The sequence below is a fragment of the Suricata suricatta genome, chromosome 4 (genome assembly GCF_006229205.1).
Source record: "Suricata suricatta isolate VVHF042 chromosome 4, meerkat_22Aug2017_6uvM2_HiC, whole genome shotgun sequence".
Classification (NCBI taxonomy): domain Eukaryota; kingdom Metazoa; phylum Chordata; class Mammalia; order Carnivora; family Herpestidae; genus Suricata; species Suricata suricatta.
Window position 1 is genome coordinate 77,293,219 of NC_043703.1, and position 14,760 is coordinate 77,307,978.

At 43.6% G+C, this 14,760-nt stretch overlaps 1 long non-coding RNA gene across 2 annotated transcripts in view; it reads left to right on the plus strand.

Annotated features, from left to right (window-relative positions):
* The window catches only part of LOC115288931, a 90,432-nt gene that overhangs the window by 11,380 nt on the left and 64,292 nt on the right, over positions 1 to 14,760 (plus strand). The window contains exons 2-5 of one of the 2 annotated variants that reach the window (XR_003907279.1): positions 324 to 454; positions 2,028 to 2,154; positions 3,433 to 3,810; positions 4,049 to 4,102. This is a non-coding gene — a long non-coding RNA (uncharacterized LOC115288931). Of the gene's footprint in view, positions 1 to 323; positions 455 to 2,027; positions 2,155 to 3,432; positions 3,811 to 4,048; positions 4,197 to 14,760 lie in introns of those variants that run through there. The other variant, XR_003907278.1, reaches the window with a different exon arrangement.

A 14,760-nucleotide genomic window follows, 5' to 3' on the forward strand; every position in this document is an offset into this window, starting at 1 on the left:
ATGTTTTCAAAGTAGGAAAGTGTCCACAGCTAATATTTGGATGGGCCCACAGTGCTTGTCTTCCTCACTGAAGCCTGGGCCTGTCCCATCACAGACAAAAGGCCCTTGCTGAGTACCTGTGGAGAGGAGAGTTTTCCTGAAGGGAGGCAGGGCCAGCCCTTTTTTCTCTTATTGTTTTAAGCAGAGTTTTGTAAAGGGAGTGGTTCTGGAAGTGAAGCAGAGCATGGAGTGTCTGAGCCAAGAGTGTTTTGAAACACATCTGCTCCTGAGACCCTCTGTCACTGGGCTTTCCACATACGCTCATTCCCCGTTTCTCCACCCAGGACTGCTGACCCCTCCATCCCCTGCCAAGGACAACACTGGCCAGTGGAAACGAAGTATTTGCTGACCTGTGAGCTTAGGCAACATGAAGCTTCCACTAGTAGGGAAAAACAAAAGGAAAATGCTTGAAATGGTAAGATCTGTAGAAGTTTCTCCTACAGGCTCCAGCCTAGGACAACAAACACAAAGACACCAGGACATGCAGTGGGCGTCTCCCAGGGAGCTTATGGACAGCAGTGAGGTCAGAACAGGGCTGGAACCCAAAGTGTGTGCCACGGTAGATATACAACAAGTACAGAAATAGAAATGAGCCGGGGGTGAACTGGGTGCAGGGAAATGAGGAAAGCACCAAAGCAATGACATCGATTAGGTTTTTAAAGGACAAGAAATCACCCTGAAGACAACACAGGGGAAAGGAAGAGGATTAGAAAACGAGGAGCTGCATTCCCAGCAGAGGAAATAGGACAGGTAGAGACACAAGACAGGTGACAGTGTGACCATTGGGATCGTGTGAGTGAGTGTGTGTGGGTGTGTAAGCATGAGTGAGCATGCTTAAGGATGTATTACTTATGATTACACAAATGATTTGCTGATCTTATCTGCAAAGTCCTGTGGACATTGTAAGACTTCCTCATCAACACTCATTTTATTAAAATTCTTAAAAAATTTTTCAACCTTCTCACTAATTGTAAAAATCATATCTATCTTGATTATTTGTTATTATACAGTGAATGTTTTGGAATAGCTGAATTGTCATTTGGAAAACAATTCCCCCAATGGCTTGTCAGGGGCTCAAGTCAAACTCAAGGCTTGGCCCAAATGGCAAACCTATCTGTGAGTTTGTCCACAAGCACACTGGGTCTCTCACAGCAAGGGGACATCAGTGCATAAGAAGGAGAAAAGTGTGTCTTCTAGGTATTGTTCTGCTCACCTGACCATTTCATACGCCCAAGAATCTTGTGTCCGGTTGAGGACATCGTGCATCATCTGCATGGCAGTTATGTTACCTGAGAGACTTTTTGGAGTACGTGGGGTATGGAAGGAAAAATATCGGCCTTCTGACAACTGAGTTTATAGGGGAGACACCCGGTCCTTCTTCCATGGGAGAAAAGAAATCAACCAATGACCTAATAAAAGTGAAGAGCAACTTACAGTGAATTCACTGCTGGGCTTGTTTGAATCAGGTTTTAAAATGAAGGATTGTTCATTCAGCAATCCACTTACAAATATATTCCATTATGGTTAGTTGAGTGCCTAGAAAGGAGGAAGAAAAAGACAGGAAGAGCTTTTTAAAAGATGATGATGAAAAAGTTCTGGGGATGGATGGAGGTGATGGCTGCTCAACAATGTGAATGTGTTTAGTGCCATTAAGCTATACACTTAAGCTGGGTAGAATGGTAAGCTTTATGTTTCGCATATTTTAGCACATGGGAGAGAGAGAGAGAGAGAGAGAGAGAGAGAGAGAGAGAGAGGAGAGAGAGAGGAGACAGCTCTAAGGCAAGCAGGAATGGTGGGGGAAGTGCCTGGGATTGTCTCTCCCAGGATGCACTCCTTCTCCATGGGATTTGGGGAGGGTGCTCAGGGTTGATGATCTCCATTCAAGACTTTCCTGCTCCTGGCTACACCAGGACAGGCAGGTTCAGATCTGTTTGTGTGTCAGGAACACAGCTTAGGAAACATTATTTTCTTTTTCTCTCTCAATTCAGCAACTCAGATTGCTACCTTGAGTGACTTGTTTGGATCTCTGGAAAAGCATTCTTAGACATGAGATGTCACCTGACAATGGAAACTTCAAATGTTTATACAATGGTATCAATCATCATATCCACCCTTGTAAGTGCTCTCGGCAGTGTAGGGAGTGGGGGGAGGGATCCTAGAGCAGTGGAAGTGGGGACTTGAGAGACCTGAGGACCATCCCCCCCAGTGGCACACTGTCCTTTGGTTGCTCTCTCCCCCAGTGCTCACCGTTGCCTCTCTTGGACCCTCTCTTTTGGTTGCCTCTGACTTGTTGCCATCCCCATCTCACCCCCAACCCCCAACTGCTACTATTTCCTCACCCCCATCCCTCCACCCTCTGCCCTGGGCTAGACACCTCTGTTCTGCACTCCAGTTGTCTCCACCCATGAGAATGTGTATCATGCATGAAAGTGCCCAAGTCGTGACTTTGTCCCATTCAGCTTGAAGTTCTTTGAGAGCAGATACCAAATTATTTTACTACACCCTCATCCCCACGTATACCTCGCACAGAGAATACAGTCAAATTCTTGCTGAAAGAATACATGAAATCTGAGCCTCTTCGTTGTACTGTTACTATCTCTGAGGCTCAGAACCCTTAAATATCTCACCCACATCACAGGTAGAGAGTGATGGAATAAGGTCAGAGGCACACCTGCTGACCTGGGGCCCAGGCTTCTTGCCCTCAATGCCCAGTGATGACCCAGCTACTCCCACAAGTCCAGATTGCCTGCAAGCTGAAGGCAAGGGCAAAAGCTGGGCACAGCTGGGCAGCTGGTGTTTGGGAAGGCACTTCTGAGAAGGAGAAGTTGAAGATCTACTTCTGCTTAGCATTTCTACAGTCATCCACTGCTCAGACCCATGATGGGATGCTAATAAGCCTTTAGACCCAATCGACCATTTATGAGGTCTACATACATGAATCATTTTCACTTTGTAAGTCCTCCGGGAACACTACAGAAATGGTACCAAGTCCCCTTGGAGGGGTCCCAGGAATCTGTCTAGTGTTACTGCAAGCCATCTCTCCCTGAAGTCCTGAGCAAGGACGAGGGCACTGAGGCACTTTGTTCTCTCAAACCTTTTGGGGTTTGGAGTCCATGGCCCCTCCAGTGAGAACCAGTGATGTACAGTAGGAAGGACACTACCACAATGAGTTCTTTTTGTAAAATCTTTGTCAAAAGTTCTGTTATTTCCTATGATTGACCGAGAACATGGACTCACTGAATGAAAGAGTGAGGGCATGCACACACCACACTGCTCTCCAGAGAACACCAAGCTAATTTCCACCACCGACCTGTGGACGCGCCTGCCCACAGCATTCTTTCTTAGAGAGATGATTTTGTCTGTTGCCTGATGAGCTTCATCTCTTTTGGCTAGATGACCAGCTTTGAGAACAAAGCACGCACAGCCAGGACGAAAGGATTCGGAGCCGTAGCTTCCTCATCTTCAAAACGGGCTGAGGGTCGAGACCTGCACTTCTAGCAGGCAGCAGGGGACACCTCAGTCAGTCAGACCTGCTCCTGGGACAGCGGGCCCCGTCCCCAAACCAGGACAGAGAGGCCTACACAGAAAGGCAGCGTGACTCTTCAGAGCTGTCCCTTTGCTGGGCCGAGTGCCACCCCAACCCAAGGGCTCCATCCCGTCTTCCTTTTCCAATAACAACATTGCCTGCTTTGCCCTGATTACACCCAGTGCAGCATGTAAGCAGCGGAAAGATCTTTGAGCCCCACTGTGGCCCACACTGTTTACCATACGGTTCGTGGTGGTTTATTTAAAATGGGTTTTCCTGTGTAGCAGTTTCTCTTTCACCCTTTTCCCTGGTGTCCTGACCAAATCCAAAGGGCTCTGGAGACCTGTTTATCACTACACCTTGAACTGTTAACACCCCCCATCCCCACACACAATCATGAGTGCTGTGGGTATATTTAACTTTGGGACTTTTTGGGTTGTAACATTTTGAAGTAATTTTTGTGACATGATTTTCTTTCTGTAGAGAGGAGGCAACTAGAGCCTACTGGGTCCCTGTGATGTACAGGTGCTGTGACAGGTACTTGGTATAATTCTGTCCTTTCTTTCTCATAACTGTGCTTATTACCCCCATTTCACTCATGAGAAAACTAAGTCCCATAGCTACTAAATGGTAAAACCGACACTGAAAATTCAGATCTCAGCCTAGTATGTTTTCTGCTGTGTAACGTTGCTGCTTCTAGGAATGCTATCTTAAAGCATTTGCACATTCTAAAATGTGGTTTTGTTCCAGGTGACAAATCACTCCCTGGGGACCATAGCATTGGCCTGACAAAGTGGCTACTAATTACTTATTAGCATACTTAATAGATGTTTCCTCATAGCATCTGCTAAACATAAAGGAACACAGAGTGGAAGAGTCAGGAAGTTGTTGGTTTATTCCGCTAGGGCTCCTATGGAAACGAGGCGTGGTGGCGGCAGGGAATAACCAGGCCAGGCTGGAGGGCTCTCAAGGGATGGAGGAGAATAAGCCAGTGAGGTACTGAGGTGGGGCTTGTAAGTGCAGACTTAGCTAGGACTCGTTTTACCAGGAAAGAAAGCACGAATGAGCTACATGACCTACAAATATGCCTAGACCTACAAATAACCTAAGCCAGATAATTCTACCTTTTGTGACTCAGATTCTGTCTTTATAAAATGGAAGAGAGAGCTTCCTTCCCCCATCAACTCTGGTTATATCACAATATACAGCTCTCTAATTCATATTCTTATACCACAGAATCCCAGGAGAAGAGGCTTTCTGACATAAACTACAGAGAGGTGCCTGAGTTAACTCTCAAATTCTGCTTCCACCAAACCCAGGGACTGGTTATAGACTCATAAAACTAAAAGGTCTTAGGGACGACTCAGTGCGGCGAGGGCACATGGCTGGTGTGTTCACCTGTGCCCTCTGAGAGCGGCTCCCAGGTAGGCACTCCATTCCGTCTTGGTACCTCCCAGGAGCCTGGCCGCAGCCTCAGAACCTTCTCCACCAGCACCTCAGGAGCCGCCACCAGTTGACTGCAACTGGCATTTGAGTGGAAACCTAGCTGCTGTCTCTGATCTACTCCAAATTTTTCCTTTTATAGAAGAAGAGCCGGAAGGTTAGAGTGATTGAATGATGAAACCAGGGAGAAACTAAGATCTTTACAGCTAGTAAGTGGCAGAGCCAGGAGTGAGATCAAGGCCTCTGATTTCTAGCTCTACATCCATATTTTTAAAATGCTTTTGAGGCCAATAAGACCCAGCTCTAGAAAATAATTCATTTAATCAATAGTTACTGAGAACCTACTACATACCAGACATTATGCCCGGATGAATGACTAATTCCCCTTGGTCCAGCTGGTGAGGAAGTGCATAAATCATAGGTCTTTTTTTCACTCAGAATAAGTTGGACCACAATTCAACCAGGTGGATGGATGGATGGATAGACGATGGATGGATAGACAGAGAGATAATTATGATATCATGTTTTCAATGGACTTTAGAGATACCTCTCAAAAAGAAGTTTACAAAATTAATTATTATACAATAATTAGTGACTGCTACCCACTTCATCATCTTGTTTGTGTATTTTCTTTCTTCTTCTAGTCATCTTTTCCTGAGCATTGTGCTGAAAGAATCTATATAAAGAACATGACTATATTTAGTTTTGATGGAAAAATTATTATAGAAGAAAACATAAATATAAATAGAAGACTTCCAAGGTTTAGAAGAGAAAAAGTATATAATCATCATAGGTCTTAGTTACATTTACATTATCAACCGTGAACAAAATGCCAGTTGAAGGTCAATGATATTCTATTTCCTTTGGTTATATTATAGGGAAAATACCACTGAACCAAGTATCGGAAGACCTAAGTTCTAGTTTTGTTGCTCCCCAAGTATTTGTGACACCAAATGAATCAGTTCAATATCGCGGAAACTCTCTCTTCATTTATAAAATGACTTTGTGCCCTGCCTGCCTCAGAAGGCTGTTATTAGCATTAATAATAATAATAAAAGCTCCCACTGCTATTGTGATTTGCCATTTGCAATACTCTTTCATAACAACTGAGAGGTGGGTAGGGCAGTTATAATTACCCACAATTAAAGATGAGAAACCCATGGCTCAGGGAAGTGAAGTAACTTTCTCAGGGTCACCCAGCTAGAAAGCGGTGGCAACTAGAGTGAGCTTTCCACTTCCTTGTGCAGGCCACCCCCCCCCACCTAGAAGCCCTTCCCTATGCCAGGCGCTGTGGGTGCAAGGGGGGTGGGGGGGGGGCAGCTCTCTAGGCAGCTCTCCAGAGCTTGGAAACATCTAAGTGGAGCTTGGCAGGTTTTCTCGTTGTGGAAACCAGGACAGGATGGTTTCAGTGCGGAGTTTCTATCCTGTCTCACAGACTCCTCATGTGTTTGTGCCAGTCTGCTCCATTTCTCTACCACATTAGTAACTGTCTCCATGTGTGTCCTTAGTTGCTTCCTCTGAAGGGCACAACACACACACACACACACACACACACACACACACACACACACACACACACCACTTTATTACAAACACACATTTCAGTGAAATAGCCCTATATCAAAATCCTTAGCATTGTAAACAATAGCCTTAAATATGGGTCTTAAATATGGATTCTTGTGGCACAGTGCCCAGGAAAACACACACCAAGTGGATTATCACTCTTTCTGTTCCTAACCGTCTCTGTATTTCTGGCAGGCCTCTCGATGTGACAGGGCAGGAGCAGGGACCACCACAGCCATCTCCTTGGCCCTTTGGAAGTCTCTGCCTCTGAGTGTAGCTTTCCCCAGTGCAGATGCCCTTACCCTTGTGCTTATAGAAGTCACTGTGCACTTACCATCTCCTGCACTGGGCCAAGGAGACCCAACATATGGCGGCATTCTCCACTCTTGACTTCTATCAGTAGCTCTAGAATAGACACTTGTAAACTTTAAAAATGTCAGTGTGTGTGTGTGTGTGTGTGCAACAAAAACCAATACCCTACATGTCATCTACTTTCAGATTTCCTGGATTATTCTGTTTATATAAATGAAATGCTGGTTGCAACCTAATGTGTTGATTTTATGACCTGCCAATAGGTTGTGACCCACTACATGAAGCAGCATCTTCCAAAGGGCGACCTCATAGCCTCCTGCATACCAGAGGGCAAACTCCCACAGCACAGGAGTGAGACCGTGCCCAGAGCAGTGAAATGATTGACCCAAACACTATGTCCTAAGGCCACTCTCACCTTCTGAGTCTTTCCAGACTCTTCTATTCATGTACTTCCATCAAGTCCAGCCTCCTAACAAGACTCCCTACCTCCAGATGGGTTCCTCTCCATCCCATCCTCCAACGGCCAGAATGATTTTCTAAAATAGACCTCGCCCCTTTCACACCCTTCTGAAAACATGACCCTCCAGCCCCACCATCTAAAGGAGGAACTCTAAACTCAGATGGCTGATGAGCCCCCATGACCCCAGTCTTACCTCCCTAGTCTCAACCCCTACACTCCCTCCCTCTCCCTTTGTATTCCCACCATATCATACTGGTTGTACTTGCCCCACAGCACATGCCATTTTGTGTCTCCATGCCTCTTCTCCCCAAGACCTGCTGTGGATAAAATAGCACCTCCTCCAGGAAGTAGACTCTGACCCATCCAGGTCGCCCAGGCACCTATTTTGCATGATCCGTGGTCCTCTGGACACATCCTTTTTGAGCACTTGCTCAGGTATCTTACCAGCCCTGAACAAGTATGTAGGTGGCAGGAGGGGTGGGACCCTGGGCAGGATGAAAGAGGCTGTTCCTTGCTCATGTGCTGTAGTGTAGAGCTGAGGGAAGTGACTTAACAAGCAGCATGTTGGAAGATAAAATGAAATCAAATCAGTACAACTGATCAACTGAGTCATCAATGAAATAAAGCTGGCTGAGAGAAGAGTCTGGGTGCAGGGCAATTTGATTCCCCAAGGAACGCCGGTGACTAAAAATGACTGAGCATAGAAGGTGAGCAGTCCAGTGCACAACCTGACTACTCAAAGTGTGGTCCATGGACCAGCACTTCCAGCAATGTGTTACAGATACTCTAGCATAGATTGGAGAAGCACTAGTCTGAAGGAGCTTTCCTGAGCTGAAGAGAGCCAGTGTTCTGGCTTTCTATGTGCCTGGCTATCCTGAGTGCTCCCTGGGCTGTGCTGAAGTTCTGTCTACAAGTTTGTCCGTCTGAGAATAGGGAATACACCTTGTGTGTCTTTGTGTTCTCAGCACCCAGTCTGTTCCCATCCTATCATGTGGGCATATCAGCATTCTTGCATGGTGTGGATCAGAAATACTTCCCACAGATCTTCCAAACTGACTTATATGGAAAGAAGCACTCTCAGTCAACTTAATTCTATTTCTGCTACTTAAAGTTGTTCTGAAATCGACACATGATCATCATGGATGTCTGAGAAAATAAAGACAAGATTTCATCTATACACTCACAATCCAGGGACAGCCACTCCTACAATTTTACATTGTTTCTGTTTCTTTTTAATCTATTTGGATGTTTATTATTCCTTCTATGTAATTCACATCCCATTCATGTAAGAGGTTTAATTTATCATTGGTGACAGTGGCCTTAAGACAGTGACTTTGATATTTCCACAGTCTGTAGTAAGTAGAGGTCTGTGGCATCAAGTCCATTCACAGCATTGGGCAACTATCATCACCAACCATCTCCAGAATGCTTTCTTTTCCCCCAAAAGCAAGTCTATACCCATTAAACATTAACTCTTTTTTCCCCCTTCCCCTAGCCCCTTGAAACCACCATTCTACTTATGCCTCAGCATAAGTTGATAATCCTAGGATGTAGTGAAAGAGGAATCATACTATATTTGTTTTTTTATGATGAGCTTATTTCATTGATCGTAATGTTTTTAAGTTTCACCCATGTTGTACATATGACAGAAATTTCCTTTCTTTTCAATACTGAAAATTATTCCATCCTATGTATGTATCACATTTTGTTTATCCATTCATCTGCTGATCGACTGTTTTTTCCCCAAATTTTTATTTAAATTCTATTTAGTTAGCAAATAATGTAATATTGGTTTCAGAAGTAGAATTTAGTGATTTATCACTTACATATAACATCCAGCGCTCATCATGAGTGTCCTCCTTAATACCTATCACCCACCTACCTGCTTCCATCACCCTTCAGATTGCTCTCTATAGTTAAGAATCTCCTATGGTGTGTTTTGGTTTGTTTCCCTCTCTCTCTTTCCCCCTCTTCCCCTATGTTAATCTGTTTTGTTTCTTAAATGCCACATGTGAGTGAAATCTAATGGTATTTTTGTTTCTCTGACTTATTTTGTGTAGCATAATACACTCTATCTCCACCCACATTGTTGCAGGTGGCAAGATTTCACTCTTCTTTGATAGCTAAGTAATATTCCAGTGTGTGTGTGTGTGTGTGTGTGTGTGTGTGTGTGTGTAAACCATTTCATTCACCAGTCAATGGATGTTTAGGCTCCTTGCATAATTTGGCTGTTGTTGATAATGCTGCTATAAACATCAGGGTGCATGTCTCCCCTACAAATCTATATTTTTGTATCCTTTGGGTAAATACCTAGTACTGCAATTGCTGGGTCATAGGGTAGTTCTATTTTTAACTTTTTGAGGAACTTCCATACTGTTTTCCAGAGTGGCAGCACCAGTTGGCATTCCCACCAACAGCATAAGAGAGTTCCCCTCTCTCCACATCCTCATCAACATCTGTTGCTTCCTGTTGCAATTTTAGCCCTTCTGACAGGTGTGAGTTTGATTTCCCTGATGATGAGTGATATTGAGCATCTTTCATGTGTCTGTTGGCCATCTGGATGTCTTCTTTGGAAAAACATCTATTCATGTCTTCTGCTCATTTATTCACTGGATTATTTGTTTTTTGGGTGTTGAGTTTGATAAATTCTTTATAGATTTAAGATCTAGCAATTGTTACACACTTGCACATTTTGGCTATTGTGAATAATGCTCCTGGGCACATGGGCATACAAATTTCCATTCTACTCTTGCTTTTCACCTCTTTTGGTGAAAGTGGAACCACTGAACAATATTGTAATTTTATGCTTAATTTTTAAAATTACCATACAATTTTCATAGTGGTTATTTTATTTTATATTCCCAGCAGCAATACACAGGGTTCCAATTTTTCCACATCTTCATCAACACTTGTTATTTACTGATTTTTTGACAATAGTCATCCTAATGTGTGTGAGATAGCATCTCACTGTGGTTTTGGTTTGTGTTTCTCTAATAATATTGATGTTGAGCAACTTTTCACGTGGTTATTGGCTATTTGTATAACTTCTTTGGAGAAATGTCTATTCAAGTACTTTGCACATTTTTAACTGGGTTTTGTGGGTATTTTTTGTTGTTGAGTTGCTGTCTCAGAAATTTACTCAATAAAGTCAAGATTTATTCTCGGTTAAAAAGTTCAAATTCTGTAGCCCTAGTCCCTGCTGTCAAGAAGATGATAAATCTGCTGTTGGAGGAAAGGTCCCCAGACTGTGGCATTGGATAGGGCATCTCATGCATCTTTATTACATGGCCCCACTACATCCAGTGGCAGTGACAAAGGGCAATCCTTTGTAAGTGGCTGCAGGTGTCTCCTGTGGTTAACTAGTGCACCCAGGTCTGGGACCATCAAAGAGCTACTCCACTTCTTAAGCTGGCCTGAAAGTACAGACTAGAGACAAAGCAAGAGAAGCAGTGATTGTTGGCCTGGGCTGAGTCCATTGTCCTTCGAGCAGAGGACAATACTGCCACCACTTTGGTAGAGAACAAGAAGGCCATACTGGTGGTGATTGCAAGTGTCACAGATCTCATCAAGCTGGCTGCCTTCTTGCCTGCCTTAAGTCATAAGGTGGAGGCTCCCTACTGCATTATCAAGGGGAAGGCCAGGCTGGGGATTCTGGTCCAGAGAAGAGCTGTGCCACATAGGTCACCTTCACAAAGGTTAATTTAGAAGAGGAAGAGCTTCTGGCTAAGCTGCTGGAAGCTATTAGGAGACCAATTCAATGACAGATTTGGTGAAATCCACGGTCACTGAAAGGCAACACCACAGGTCCAAAATCTATGGCTCCCATTACCATGCTGGAAAAGGCAAAGGCAAAAAGAATGTGCCACCAAACTGGGTTAAATGCACATTGTCGAGTTTTCTGTACATAAAAATTAAAAATTATTCTTCAATAAATTCAAATGCTCTCAATTATTTTGCCTTTCCCTTTTACTTCTACCTGGGGTGGTATCTGGGTGGGGATCTAGGCTAAGGCAAGAAGCTGTAATGAATTCACCCTATATATGTGTGACTGAAGCTTATTTCTTGCTCATGTCAAACCCTAAAGATGCATTTTTGATTGGCAGGTGTTATTTTCCACAAGATAATTCAGGGAAGATGGCTCTGCCTTTCTGTAGGACCTTGTTATCATCTCTATTCAACTGCCCACCTGCTTCTAAAAAGACTTGATCGGGAAATCCAAACACCAGTGGTGCTCACATTCTAGTCACCTGCTAGCCACATATAACTGGAAGGAAGCCTGGGAAATCTAGTCCTCTCTGGAAGAAGAGCAAAATGATCTTTGGTGAATAGTTCAAATCCCCACCACTCATAGAGACTGGGAGGAGAGTGTTACCACATGCTGACCCCAAATGTCTCTGACCTTGCTGAAATGTCTCTATCCACTTGTCCCTGCTGGTCTCTGTCCCTGCTTCAGCTATTTTGATGGGACTGGCCTGGTCTGGCCTTTGGGCATATGCCACTCAGATCAGCCCCAGCATGAGCTCAATCCTGCAGCTGTTACTCTGTGCCCATTTCTCACACCCCCAGGACACCTTTGCCACTAAGCCCAGGGAGACTTTGTCCCCTCCCAAGCGGTGCAGGCTGTGAGGAACTAGTGGGCGCCGGCACAGACCCTCCTCTATGTAGATAAATGTTTTACTAACCACGCCATGTTGCGTGAAAGGCCTTCACAAGGCGGTTTCACTTCAGGGAAGTAGTATTGTTCAAATGAGACTTCATCTTTTTCTGGGGTAGTTAAATTCCTTTTCTCCCACTGTTTTCCCCCAAAGAGGAGGCGACCCTGAACAGGCCTTAAGCTGGCCTTTTTCTTTCCACAGTTCTCTCCTGAATGTTGTAAATAAAAAGCCCTTTGATTTCAGACTGTGTGCCCATTACCAGTTTAATCCATTCAGTGATTCAAATGCCCTTATTTACTGGGATGGGGGGATGGGGCAATATGTTCTTCTCCTCCAATCCTTGAGTGCTATTGAGCCAACAGATAGAAACAGATGGGCAAAAGAATAATCATGAGAGAAAAAATTTTGTTTCAAAGCCTCCTGAAATTGTCCTATCACATTCAGCTTTGAGTTTTGTTTTGTTTTTTCTACCTAAAAATTATGCCATGAGACTTTCCCCATGCCTATTGGGAATTATTTGAAAATGCAATTTTGTCACAATAAGAAACAAGCTAAACAAGCTGAAAATCACAGCTCTTCCTAGAACCATCAGAGAACTGAGGTCACAGGGCAAACCACTGCTCTGCAAACACGAGAGTCAGAAAGAGACCGAGAACCACAGCTACCAGGTGCAGAAGCCCACAGCTGGAGCCAGAAACCAAAACTGATGGATGCACTTGAGAGTTAAAAACCTGGGTCCAATCTTAGTGGACCTTCCACACTTCGATGAGTTTTACCTCCAGGAGTTCTGCCAGGTTCTCAGGATGTAGATTGAAGAAAAATCCCCTAAAACTTCCAGCAAGGGGAAGATAAAAGTAACTATTTTGAAGTGCATCTGCCTTCAAGGGAAGCTTTCACCAGAGGCTAACCAGCTCAGGCTGTGGTACAGCCCAGCCAATGTGGGTGAATGGAAATGCCCAATCCAGCCCCCACCAGCCTTCCTGTCTCACTTATGGGAGGAGAAGGAAAGTCGAGAAACACTTGTGAAGGTCGCAGCCCAGGGCTCACTAACAGACTGAGATCTATTATAAGACTATGGAGTGTTCACCTTCCCCTATACGTCACCACCCTCATTGATAGGGCTTCTGTATAATAAAGCTATTGCTAAAAACCAGCGAAGTTCAGGCCCTATTGATGGAGTCTCTATGAAAGTCCAATAACAACAGGGAAGACGAAAACAACGCTAAAGGATCTTAAGCTTCTGATGCCTACAGCTTGAGCAAACAGTAAACATAGCTTAACTCCTAGCCAGATGACCATAAAACCTCACACAAAAGATCTGTTTACCACAATTCCTATTACCTGGAACATAATTTCCACCTTCAACAAAAAATTACAAGGCATACTCAATGCCAAAAACATAGTTTAAAGAGACAGAACAAGTATCAGAACCAGACTCAAATATGGCAGAAATATTGGAATTATCAGACTGGGAATTTAAAGGAACTATGATTGATATAGTATGGGCTCCTATGGGAAAGTATACAATATGCAAAAACAGACAGAGAATGTAAACATAGAGCTGGAAACTCTAAGGAAGTATCCAAAGGAAATTCTAGGGGAAAAAAAAACCCTATTGTAATAGAAAAATGCCTTAGATGGGTGTATCGGTGTACTAGACTTGGCTGCAGAAAGAACCAGTGAGTCTGAAGATACGTCAAAACAATTTCAATCACTTTATATTTTATATTAGCTGTTTCTAGTTCATTTTCTTTAAATTATCTGCTTTTTCTTGACAATTTAAGCTCTGTGTCAAATCATTTCTCTTCTTTGGATCGATATTTGATCCTGAAAGAAAAATTCATTAAAATGTATGAGTGTTGGAGGCACAAAAACAGACACACACAGAAAAAGAATAATATGAGGAAGAGAAAAAATGATTAGAAATCAAACTAATGAAGTATGAGAAGATGTGGAGATCAATTGCAGAAAAGAAAAAAATAAATCAGAAATCTAAGTCTTGGGGCACCTGGGTGGCTCAGTCAGTTAAGTGGCTGACTTCAGCTTAGGTCATGATCTCACGGTTCGTGGGTTTGAGCCTCATGTCAGGCTCTGAGCTGTCAGCACAGATTCTGTCTCCCTCTCTCTGCCCCTCCTTGACTCATGCTCTGTTTCTATCTCAACAGTAAATTTTAAAAAACATTAAAAAAAGAAATACAAATCTACAAGTAGATCAAAGATCAGCAATGATATTGAAAAAACCCCAAAAGAGTCAGAGTACCCATAAGTCACATAAATCAAATAAAAAATAGCGTCATTAGAACTGATTTTCAAGGATGCAGGGAAATACATATAAATACACAGAGCAAGGGTAATAGAAAGCGCATCTGAAATTTTAATGCAGGTGTGAAGATAGGCAGTATGATGTAGTAGAAAGAACAAGCCTCCAGAGCGAGACTGTGAAATTAAATTCCTTTGTGCAGATGCATGAACTTTGTTAAGTAACTGCTGGGCCCATTTCCCCAACTTTTTTTTTTTTTTTTAGTTTGTCTTTTTTTTTAATAATAGTTTATTGTCAAATTAGTTTCCATATAACACCCAGTGCTTCTCCCCACAAGTGCCCCCCGCCATGACCATCACCCCCCCTCCCCCTCCCCTTTCAGTCCATGGATCGTCTCCAGTATTCAGTAGTCTCCCTTGATCTGTGTCCCTCGCTCTTCCCCGCTCTCTTTCCCCCTTCCTCTCCCCATGATCCCCTGCCAGGTCTCTGCTGTTAGGCCTAT